The following is a 12451-nucleotide window of genomic DNA, read 5'->3' on the forward strand; positions in this document are numbered from 1 at the left end:
ATGGGGGTAAAAGAATTTACCAAGACAGTAATTAGTTTAGAAGGACAAATTTATTACAAAAGGGGAAATATATTGCAAGAATACAATGGGCAAGACAGCAAAAGGAAGTCTGTCTGCCAAGAAGAAGGGCCTGGAGGGGAGTTTTATAACGTGGCTGAATGCTTGTGGACAGGATGCCTGGATACACGTAGGCTGTGATCTGAACACTTATAACGGGTCACTTGGGTGCTAGTGGGTCTTTTGCAGTTGACCCAATTTCTCAGAACATTTACTCCTCTTTACCCCAGATAAGCCCATTCTTTCACTTTTCTTTTAACTCTTTAGGGCTCCACATTTAGGACAGGATCTCAAAGTTGGAAAGCACTTTAAGTTTATCAAAGTCAGCCTGACTTAATGAAGGAATCTTTTCAACAATGTATCAATAACCTATTTCTGCATATGTGGGTTTTATTTAGAACAGGCTGTCTTCACAATGTAATCAATAAGATAGAAAGTTATATAATATTGTGTCTTATGATCGTTTATAAGGAATAAGATCTCTTCCTGTCTCTCTATTCCGTAAGATTTCATGGTTATGATCAGGGCAAGAGAGGAAGCATGGTGGCACCTCTGACTACAGAGGAAGAAAAATTACTGCTAGCATTTCCCTCTGTAAATAAGACATGTAGAAAAGAAGATTTAGACATAGGAGCTGGCTTAACTCTTTTCGCTTCCAGCTATTTCTCTGTTTTCCTGAACAGAGCACTTTCTTATTTATGTCATTAAGAACTTTACTATTGTAAGAGTTAAAGACAGAGGAAAGAAACATGAAAAGCCACTCAACAGTCAAAGACAGGTTTATTTTGGAGATAACCTAGAGGGGCTTCTGGCCAGTTTTGGTCAGGAGCACTCTTTCATACAGACTAAGAGTATTTAAGGGTTCAGGGCAAGAGAACTTAACACAGGCTTGGCATGTGTTTCCTATTTTTATTAAAAGACATCATGGTAGGACTGGTTTGCTTTATTATACTTGGCTTAATAGTTTGCATACAGTGTAGCAAGAATAATTATTTGTTACATAGGCCTTTTAGAGGGATTTTCAGTGAAAAATCCCAGGCACTGTTCAATCTGTGACAAGTCAGACACGGAAAAAGGGACATGATATTTAGAGGAAGATCCCAGATGCTGTTCAATCTGCGACAAATCAGACATGAAGAAAGGGACATGAATGCGAGCAATGCCTTCAACCCCAGCCACTTCCCAGAGAAGAATGGCAGAGGTGGTTTTTGAATGGGTAACAGATAGAGAAGGAGGAGGAGCAGAGTTTGGGGCTGAAGGCTGAGGGCAAGAGGGGCCACTAGATCAGAGGGTTTGGACAGGCAAGAAGCAGATGCAGGGGGATGAGAATATAGAGGGGGTTCATCTGCAGTATCAAAAGAGTTTTTGGAGGAAGGAGACCCAGGAAGGATTTACATTAAGAAGAACTGGGTGTCCCTAAGATTTCTTCAAGCTTAGCCCCACTGGTCCTCCGAGGACCAATATGGCAGAACTGAATTTTCCTGGGTACTGTGAGAAAGCCAGGGGAGGGAAGAGCTTATCAGTTGGCTGGATTAGTATCCAGTGTTTGATATTCCAGTTGGAAATAGCAAAGGGCCTCTTGGACTGAAGCTGCATGAGGAAGAAACGAAAGAGAGATGGAGAGAGGGAGAGAAGGAGAGGAGAGGGCGAGGGCGAGGGCGAGGGCAAAGGGATGATGACGGAGGAGGAGAGGAGACAGCAAAATATCTATTGCAGGTGGTCAGAAATGGATTCCTGAGACTTGAGGGTTTTGAGGGCTTGCTGGAGAGTAGCCCCAGCCTGAGCCTTGCAGGCCCCTTCAGGTTAGTTGGCTTCCTCATGCAAATTGCTCAAAAAGTGAAGTGAGAAGCAAGATGGGTGGGTGGCCAGAGACTCTCAGGATCTAGTGGGACAGTCAGTTGCTGTCCACTGCTTCCCCGGTTGCAAAAGATCTTCTACCCTCAACACCCATCCCTGGTTTTGGCACCAAATGTAAGAGTTAAAGGAAGAGGAAAGAAGCGTGAAAAGTGGCTCAACAGTTAAAGACAGGTTTATTTTGGAGATAAACATGAGAGGCGCTTCTTGCTGATTTTGGTCAGGAAAATTTTCTCTTACAGACTAAGATTATTTAAGGGCAAGAGAGCTTATCACAGGCTTAGAATGTTTCTGGGTGGGGGAAAAGTTTATGGCAGGGTTGAAATGTCTAGTTGGAGAGGAGGTTATCTTTGGGCTGACATCTCTCTCTAGCCGGTGGGCAAGTTATCTCGAGGCTGGCATGTGTTTGGTTGGGAAGGGGTTTGGAAAGTTTCTGGTAGGAGATATTATTTGTGGTTTATGGTCATGCTGACCTTAACCATTAGGCTAATGCACTTTGGATTTAGGCAGTTTTTGATGAAGGTGAACTTAAAATGGCAGTGCTTGTCCAACATGCTGCTGCTGCTGCTCATCATGTACTGTTAATATTATGTATTTCCATTAGCATGAGAGTTCCTCTTGCTCCACATCCTTGCCAGCATGGTGTTTTCCAGTGTTCTGGATGTTGCTGACCATTTTAATAGGTGTTTAGTGGTGTCTCATTGTTGTTTAAATTTTCATTTTTTTCTGATGACAAAGTATCTTTTCATATACTTATTTTTCTTTTTTTTATTGCATTTTAGGTTTTGGGGTACATGTGAAGAACATGCAAGATTGTTGCATAGGTACACACGTGGCAGTGTGATTTGCTGCCTTCCTCCCCATCACCTATATCTGGCATTTCTCCCCATGCTATCTCTTCCCAACTCCCCACGCCCCGCTGTCCCTACCCTATCTCCCCCCGACAGATCCCAGTGTGTAGGGCTCCCCTCCCTGTGTCCATGTATTCTCATTGTTCAACACACTCCTGTGAGTGAGAACATGTGGTGTTTGATTTTCTGCTCTTGTGTCAGTTTGCTGAGAATGATGGTTTCCAGGTTCATCCATGTCCCTACAAAGGACACGAACTCATCATTCTTGATGGCTACATAATATTCCATGGTGCATATGTGCCACATTTTCCCTGTCCAGTCTATCATTGATGGGCATTTGGGTTGGTTCCAGGTCTTTGCTATTGTAAACTGTGCTACAATGAACATTTGTGTGCATGTGTCCTTATAGTAGAAGGCATATGCTTATTTTTCATCTGTGTATCTTCTTTGGTGAGTTATCTCTTATCTCTCTCTCTCTCTCTCTCTCTCTCTCTCTCTTTTAGTTGGGATTTTTTTTTCTTACTGTTAAGGTTTAAGAGTTCTGTGAATATTTTAGTTTATAGTTCTGTTTATCAGATAAATCCTTTGCAAATGTTTTCTCCCACTCTTTGGCTTGCCTTTTCATTTTCTGTTGACACAGTATTTTGCAAAGCAGAAAGTTTTGATTTTGATGCAATCCAGCATATCACTTTTTTTGCCTCATGGATTGTCCCTTTGATGTCATATCTAAATATTGATTGCCGAATCCAAGGGCATCTAGATTTTCTCCTGTGTTATGTTGTAGTTTCATAGTTTTGCATTGTACATTTAGGTCTATAATCGATTTTTAGCTAATTTTTGAGCTAGTTTTTTGCATGTGATGTCCAACTTTTCTAGCATCACTTGTTAGACTACTTTTCTCCATTGTATTGCCTTTGCTTCTTTAACAAAGACCAGCTGACTATTTTTATGTCTATTTATGGGCTCTCTATTGTGTTCTATTGTTCTATTTTATTTTTAGCACAATGTTGAAAAGGAGTAGTAAGATGAAGCATTCCTGCCTTGATCTTAGTGGGACAGCTTCTAGTTTTCATCATGAAGTATGATGTTGCCTATAGATTTTTAATAGATATTTTTATCAAGTTGAAGATTCCTAGTTGACCAGTTATTTTTAAAGATAATAGAAAAGGTACCTGGAAGGCAGGTGCAAAAGAGCTCACTAAAAATCTCCTTAAAAGAAGTAACCATCACAGAAGATGACCTGTTATTTCATTAAACTAAATATTAAAGAACATATGTTTAATTATCACAAAGCCACTGTTTAGCGGCCCTTTGGTGAAATTTGTGCTGTAATGTTTCAAATGTATTTCAATCTTCTTGCCTGAAAGATTTGCCTGTTTATGCATAATCCTATCTTTACCAGCCAGAACCAAGGGTTCCTCTTCTAAGAAGCTTTTACTATACCCCTGAAATAAAAAACTTTCTTCTTTAGTATTTGAGAATAATTCTTTTATATCTTTCTTAAAATACATATTACATTCTGCCTCATAATGTAGTTTGTAATAACTATTGCCTGTAATTCAATGTAAGCTTCTTCAAAGATTGTTTATATACAGTAGACACTCAAATGTTTAAATTGACTTAGTAGATGCCATTGCATCTATTGATTTAATAGCTCATTTATATAATTTACTTTTATAAGCAACTTCTAGAGCATGATGTTGTGCCCGACATGATCGAGACTACAAAAAAAGTAAGTCATAATTCCCATGTACTGAGAGCAGAGTCCAGAGTTAGAAGTAATCATTTATTCATTGAACAGTTATTGCTAATCATCCACTTTTATCTATGTCTCGAACTATGTAGCACAAATACTAAAATGAATAAGTCACGGTCATTGCCTTCCAGGAGTTCAGTTAGTTGGTGGGAAAGGTAGAGGTGTAAATAAGCCTCTCAACTTATGTGTGAAGAGGCCACAAAGAGGGGCTATACCGGTTGCTGTGAGTGTCAGCAGCAGGTTAGAGTCAGGGGTGGAGAGTGATAAAGAAAGACGTTTCTGTATTAGAATAAGTTCTATTTGAGCTTAATGAAAGAGTATCTAGTGAAGAGAAGACTGGTGCTTATAGAAAGATCTGAATTTAGTAGGCTCAAGGGGATGGTGCATCTGGGAACAAGTAGTTCTGTGCATCCAGAATATGGTGTCCATGAAGAAACCTGGACTGCAGTGATGTTGGAATAGGAGATGAGAGGTGTATCACAGATGCCCTCTCACTGTTCACTGCCCCTCGCCAAGATGAAGCTAAGCAAATGTTGAGACAGCAAGAGGAGACATGGTGGATAAAGAGGGAAATCATGGAGAAGAGAAAAAAACTCTTTAAAGTTGAAAAGGGACTGAAACAGGGCTAGCAGTAGATGAATCAGTTTATCCAATGTTATCAGTCTTGAAGTCATTTCAAGTTTCCAAGAAGCAGTATATATAGTCTTTGAGTTAATAGTTTTTTGCTTATTTTTACCAGTGAAAGATGAATACTCCAACTCCAGGAAGACTGACTTTGGGTTCCAGCTTGGGCACAACGGCCTTGCCTTTAAATCCAGCTTTCTCCTAAATGTCAGGAGTGAGCACCCTTCACATATTTTGTGGTGGGAGGAAGCCACCCACAGAGCAAGCCATCACAGACTGCTTGTTCCTCCCAGCAGAGTGTTGACAGAACGCTCTATTCCCCAAGCTTTGCCTCTACCTCACTGAATCATTTGGAAATCTTTGCAAGTGTTTGTTGGATAGGGAGGGAAAGCAGAAGGACATTCCTGGCTTGACTTTGTTGCTTGAGTTTTTGAGTGATCTTCCAAACCTTTGAGTAATAGGAATATTTTATTATTCTTATTTTTATTATTTTGATGACTACAACTTTAAAATGTCTTTAAAATATCAACTCTATTGGCCAAACATTAAGCAGTCTATGTGGAGGCTAGAAACAGAATAATAAACCTATGAAAATATCTTCTTTTTTCTAATTCTCTCATATTATGCAAAAGGAAATTACATTCCAAGAAAACTTGAAACTACATGCTCAATGTCATACAGTCAATTAATAACTATTTACTGATTAATTAAAAATAAATCACTTCTTTTGTTTCCTTAGCAATGGATTAAGATTTTTCATCTGCTTGTTAGCTGTTGGGAGGCACATAAGAGAAGGTAAAAAAAGGTATTTACTCAGATAGTTTTTGTAAAAATGACAGAAGAAGCAGGCATCAAGTGACAACTCAGAAAATTTTGCTTCAAAATAGAGAAAGATTATGAGGTGTGTGCATGTGTGTTTAAGTATGACTGTGTGTTTATATCTGTGCATGTATGTGTCTATGTGTGTATAACCTCATAGTTTTTCTAATTCAGATCTACAATGCTGTATTTTCTGATTCTGTGTACCTAATCCTGGTTAGTATGTGCTTTCTGATACGTTGTTTAACTGCTAAATACCAAACTGTTCTTAATATTTCCATAGCCAGATTGGCCTTGTTATTCCTCAATTCCTTGTTAGTATTCATTTAAATAGCCATTCATTCAACAAATATACATTGAGTACATTTTCCATGCAATTATGACATGAATGCTAAGATCTCTGTCCTGAAGAAAATCCCAGGATGGTTAAACATAAATGGAACACAGTGTACCGTGACTTATAAAACAATGTGAAAATATCTTAACAGTGATTTACACTGAACTATGGGATCACAGAGGGGCCTTTAAAGGTACACTCATATAGGGAGGCATGTAGGTAGAAAAGATAAGGGGACTAGGATTGAGGTACAGATCACTCAAAATTTAGGGGTTGGAGAGAAGAAAATCAGCAAAAAAGCTTGAGGAAAAAAGCTTTGAGGTAGGAGAGGTTTATATTAAAAACCAAATTAAATGATTATTTTCATTAAGATGTTATGGTTAACTGCATCAAATGCTGCCAAAAATTCTGAATAATAAGAAGTGAAAGTAGACCACTAGCATCCTGACTCAGTTAGGTTATAAAGAGATGGGAAGGTGTGGACAGTGCTGCAAATGAAAGCATTTTGCTGTAATCCAAGTGAGACTCCAAGTTCTGGCTGATATTAGGATGACAGCCTTGGGCGTGGTTGGTCTGAGATATAGCGGCTCCTGTATTAGTCAGTTCTCCCACTGCTATGAAAAAATACTCGAAACTGGATAACTTATAAAGGAAAGAGTTTTAATTGAGTCACAGTTCCACAGGAATGGGGAGACTTCAGAAAACTTACAATCATGGTGGAAGGAGAAGCAAACACGTTCTTCTTCCCATGGTGGCAGCAAGGAGAAGTGCAGTGCAAAGTAGGGGAAAGCCTCTTAAAAAAAAAAAAAAACAAATATCTCGTGACAACTCACTCGCTATCATGAGAACAGCATGGAGGTAACTGCCTCTGTGATTCAATTATCTCCTACCAAGTCCCTCCCACGACAGGTCTTATGGGAACTACAATTCAAGATGAGATTCTGGTGGGGACACAGCCAAACCATTTCAGCTCCTTTTTTTTTTTTAAGTGATTTAATGTGAGAATGAAATGAATAGAGAAATCAAGGGAGACTCATAAGTTCTTGGCATAAGCAACTGCCTGAATAGGCTCTGTTAACTGAGATGAAGCACACTAAAATAAAGGTAGGGATATGGGAGGGTCAAGGAGAAGTCAAGGAAAGGATAAAGAATTCAGTGTGGCACAAAATGTGTATAGACGTTCAAGAGGAAATGTTAAGTAAGAGGGAATACCTTGGTATGAAGGAAACTCACAGGCTGGACCAGATTTGAAAATGAGAATTTGGAAATGACCATTGGTTTAATAAAAAACTAAGGTAGGAGTTGGAGAGGGATTCAAGGTTGTCACATGGAGGATAAATTTCAGATAAGTCACATTAAAGTATATTGTAAACTAAAGGGTATGATCCGGTAAGGAGGACAAAAATGGTCCCCAGGCAAAGTCTATGAATGGAATGAAGGTGAATGAGGATGTTTGAAATTAGGATTTTGGAGAGTATTCTCTTACAGTGAAGTACAACCATAGGAATCAAGTAGAGGGAAAGATTATGGGAAATGAACAGGTCATTGAACTGAGTGGCTTTGTTTAGGCAAGTCATCTACATTGATAATGAAATCTTCCAGAAAGATGACAGAAATACTATCCTAAAATTTTTAGTAAATGAAGGTGAATGCCCTGGATGTTGATGATTACATAGTCTGATGGCATATGCTTCAAAGGACAGAGGAAACAAGGTCTGGAAGCAGCAACGAAGATCATAGAAGAAATTTACCCTATCTTGGAGACTATAGTACAGATTTTTTAAGGAAGAAATGAAAGGGCCATAGCTTGAGAAGCCCTATCCAGGTTTTAGTTAGAGAAAGAAGATGAAAGGATATTCAGTGAAGAGGTTAGGATGAAGAGGTATTGGTAGGTGACGGTGCATGAGTTCCAGAGGGCACAGGCATAGGGAGAGTCTCCAGGAAGGGTAGAAGATTGGGCCAGTTGAGGTGACATTCACTGCCACAAGCACATGGCCCAACAGCATGATGTGATTACTCCTGTCATCTTCCAGGGGAGGAAGGATGAGTTAGTTCTCTGAGAGTGCTGGCCTCCCAGGACTGGTCTCTTAGTTTGTGTAGGTAATATGAGTGGAACTGAGGTTTATGGTAATCAGTTTTTTGAGAATAGAAGGGGTTCTGGAGGCTTTCTTTATAAAATTCCATGAGTCGCACCACGGTTGGAAAAGGAGCAGGTGTTAATGGAACACATGGATCTATGTAGACTTCTCTTCACTGCTGCTCTTGGGGAAGGCATACGGAGTAGGGAGACGAACAAAGCAAGCCTGGACACTATTTGAGATATTAGGAAGGCCTGAACAGAGCCTGTGACAATGAAGATCTTTGGATGAGATGCACAGACAATGTTAGAGATGCATTTGGATGCAGAATGGCTTGGGCTGTTGTCCCATTATGCAGTTCTCTTCTTGACCACAGAGTATATTCAGAAATGGTGGCCAAGGGTGGAGCTACAGGCTATAATTATAACCTTAAAATTTGGTCTACAATTGAAGGAACCTCAAGATTCTGATAAGCACTTCTAACTAATCTTAGGAAAATCCGCATTCTCATGATCACAGAAATACTCTATTCTCACTCTCCCAAATACACCTACTTCTCAATCATCCAAAGTAAGTAATTTCAAGACAACACAGTTTGCCCACAAACTAACAGGGTCAAATTTATTTTCTATGAGAAAAATGATTGCATTGATTGGTGATTCTTCTTTACTTGAGAGTTCCTGACAGGATAAGAAGCAACACACAGAAGAGAAGGAAAAAGAGAAAACGGACCAATATGAGTGATGCTTGTTTTGTATATGTTTTTCATTAAATTTTGCCAACAACCCCATAAAGGGTTTATTTCATACCCATTATAGACTATCTATGAGAAAATAGATTATCAGAAAAGTTTGAAAATTTCCCCAAGATGTCAGAAAGCATCAGGGCAGAGATTAAAATCCAGAGTTATCTGACCTGAAAGCACTTGCTCTTTTAACCAGATAAGAACCAAGAAAGCTGACAAAGCCAACTGAATTCCCCTTTTCTAAGTAACCAAGCAATTAAGTTACCTTGGGTCAAAGGTGCTGAGAACAGTCTCTATTCTCCCAGTATGAGCAACCGGTTTGGCAAGAAAACCTGTTTGCATAAAGATACAAAAAGTGAAATAACCTCAGACGACAAGAATGTAATCATTGTCATTGCTTTAAGTGTCAAAGCATCAAGTCCTAAAGCTTCACAGTGAAAAAGGGTATGTATAGTTGGATTTGCTCGAGTTAAGAAAATGTGAAGTAGAATTAATGTAACAAAGTCTTTTTTTCTCATTTTGATTATTTTTAAAATTTTTAAACCTTGATAAGATTTTGGTATTTTTTTTCTTTTTCAAGGCACTTGTTTGGTTTTTACAAAATTGAGTTCTTAGTGCATATATAATTTCACATCCTCTTTTTTTTAGTTAAACGTGATACTACATGCAATTTCCCACATGAATAGAAGTTTTTTATACACATAAGGATTAATGACAGCATAGTAATCAGAGTAGAAGGGATTTGAAAAGAGAGAAAGTATTGGATTTCCCAGGCACAGAATGACGTGATTCAGAATGAGGATTCTTCCTGGGGCCAAGTCAAAGAAATAACAAGAACTGGGTTCCAAATGGTCCTTGGGATGGACGGAGTAACGAGAGAAGTCTGCAGGCAGTTACATGCCATAACTTGTGCCCTGTCTATCCACTGAGCAATTCCAGGATGCCACCAGATCTGTGTCCCTTTCCGAAGGGCTGCTCGGGGGGTCAGGTGAGTGAATGCCAAAGGAAGGCCTTTCAAGCTTTAGAAAATCCATTTCCAGAAGCAGATTTGTTTACCAACTGGAAGGCATCCACTAAAACAGAGGGAACAAAAAAGGTTTTCTTTATGAACCGGTCCCTAACCCTAGCCTTTAGCAAGTGTTCCCATTTTCTTTGGCAAGCCTTTTTCCTGCTCTTTGGCCAAGTGCAGCGGAGCTGGCAGAGAGAATATCCTCACTGGTTGTGTAAGGCTGGAGGCTGAGGTCAAACATGCCATTCATTATAAGAAGGAAGTTTGAGGATGTACAAATAGAGCAGCACTTTTATCTAAAAATTTAAAAATTTAACAATTTCTCCAGTGTTATATTTGGAAGAGCAGTTGCTAACTTAAAATTTGGCATTATGACACAGAAGCAGCAATTTGAGTACCATCAGCTACTTGATAGCTTCTTGTTCCCTCCACAGTGCGAACTCCAGCATTCTCAATGAAACGCGCTTTCAGCCAAGGTCAGTGAAGGAGTGAGATTATTTTGAGGATCTTATTTTTCTGTTTTACATTATTCTTTTCTTCAAACCATTTGAGCTTTTATTGAATCTGATATTTCATGGATGTTGCTGAGCATGATTTTGGAGTTTTTTTCCTCCTCGTGAAATTCTATGCTGTCAGTGTTGAGGCTGCCATCCTCATTCATACTCACAAGACCAAAGGCACTGCCGAAGAGATTTTTTTTTTTTTTTTTTTTTTTGTCTCCCTGAAAGACCCAAAACCTATGTGAAGCTAAATAACTAAATTTTCAGTGAGATTTTTAAAGGTCGTTTTGTTTAATGTTATGAATTCTAGTATACCAAACAATTCTCTAAAGTTTAAAAATATGGATGAACCTGGAAACCATCATTCTCAGCAAACTGACACAAGAGCAGAAAATCAAACACCATATATTCTCACTCATAGGCGGGTGTTGAACAATGAGAACACATGGACACAGGGAGGGGAGCACTACACACTGGGGTCTGTTGGGGGGAAATGGGGGAGGGGCGGGGGGTGGGGAAGTGGGAAGAGATAGCGTGGGGAGAAATGACAGATACAGGTGAGGGGACGGAAGGCAGCAAAGCACACTGCCATGTGTGTACCTATGCAACAATCTTGCATGTTCATCACATGTACCCCGAAACCTAAAATGCAATAAAATAAAACAAAAAAAAAAGAAAAAAAAAAAAACAAATGAAATAAACATATATATATATATATATATATATATATATATATATATATATATAATCCAATCTGCATTATCTGGTCTTGTGTTATTACTGAAATTTTTATAATTTGCTACCGGCAGATATTCCTAAAGTTAACTGGCTAAAATATTGACTGCTAATATAAATATATCTATCTATTTTTCCCTTAATTTTTAACTTATTGAAATGTCTTAGGATTTATTTTTTAACATAAAATTGACAGTCATCATAATTATTAATTTGCAATTGCAACAATAAACATATATCCTTATGACAGGATTTGAATATATAAAACATGTAAGAAAACTGTGGTACCAGTCGCATCTGGAATACTCACCTATACTTGAAAGAAAATACTTGTATTTGTAATAAATCTGAATGGTTTGTCTGTTGCAAACAGATTAGAAACGATGATTTATATGTCATGTGATCAGTGATTATGCATAAGTTTAGGGATCCTAGAAATGCTACTGAAGTAAGTGTTTGGCTATTTGGCCATTTCTCTAAACTTGAAGAATAAACTAATGCAAATTAAAGCATATATCCTGGAAGTAATTGCATCGGAAAGTGTGGTTTGAAACCTTGCTTTGCTGTTTTAGTTTGGTATTTGTTGATTCAACACCTACTATGTGCCAAAAATTCACTTAAATTCTAGATACATAAATGAGTAAGAGAATGGCCCTTGTTCTCATGCTGCTTATAATTGCAGAGACTGAACAATTTGTGTTGCTGCTCTAACTTGCTGTATCCTGCTCTTACTCTGCCAGTTTTACAGAATGTTCATAAAGGTCAAGTTAAATAATGGGAGCAGCTGATACTTTTTGTGCCAGGTGCATAATATATTCATTAAGATATTAATAAATATATTAAATTCATTAAAATAGGATATTTTAATGAAAGGGACACAGATCAGCCATCCAATAGGAAATATAGCATAGTCATAGGAACATGCTTGGAGTACAGTTCCTAGCTTTGAGTTTTGGCTGCCTGTTTGGCTTTGGACATGCAACTTAATATCTCTGCTCTTCAATTTACCATTATATTATAACATATTACCTCCTTATTAATATAATTAATATATTATAGTATAATTATATTACCTCCTTCATTGAC

The 12451-nt window shown here is 38.3% G+C and overlaps 1 protein-coding gene across 4 annotated transcripts in view; it reads left to right on the plus strand.

The window, feature by feature from the left end:
• The window catches only part of ITPRID1 (ITPR interacting domain containing 1), a 137549-nt gene that overhangs the window by 10148 nt on the left and 114950 nt on the right, over positions 1-12451 (plus strand). The window lies entirely within an intron of this gene.

This window comes from Saimiri boliviensis, chromosome 10 (assembly GCF_048565385.1).
Source record: "Saimiri boliviensis isolate mSaiBol1 chromosome 10, mSaiBol1.pri, whole genome shotgun sequence".
NCBI classification, from domain to species: Eukaryota; Metazoa; Chordata; class Mammalia; order Primates; family Cebidae; genus Saimiri; species Saimiri boliviensis.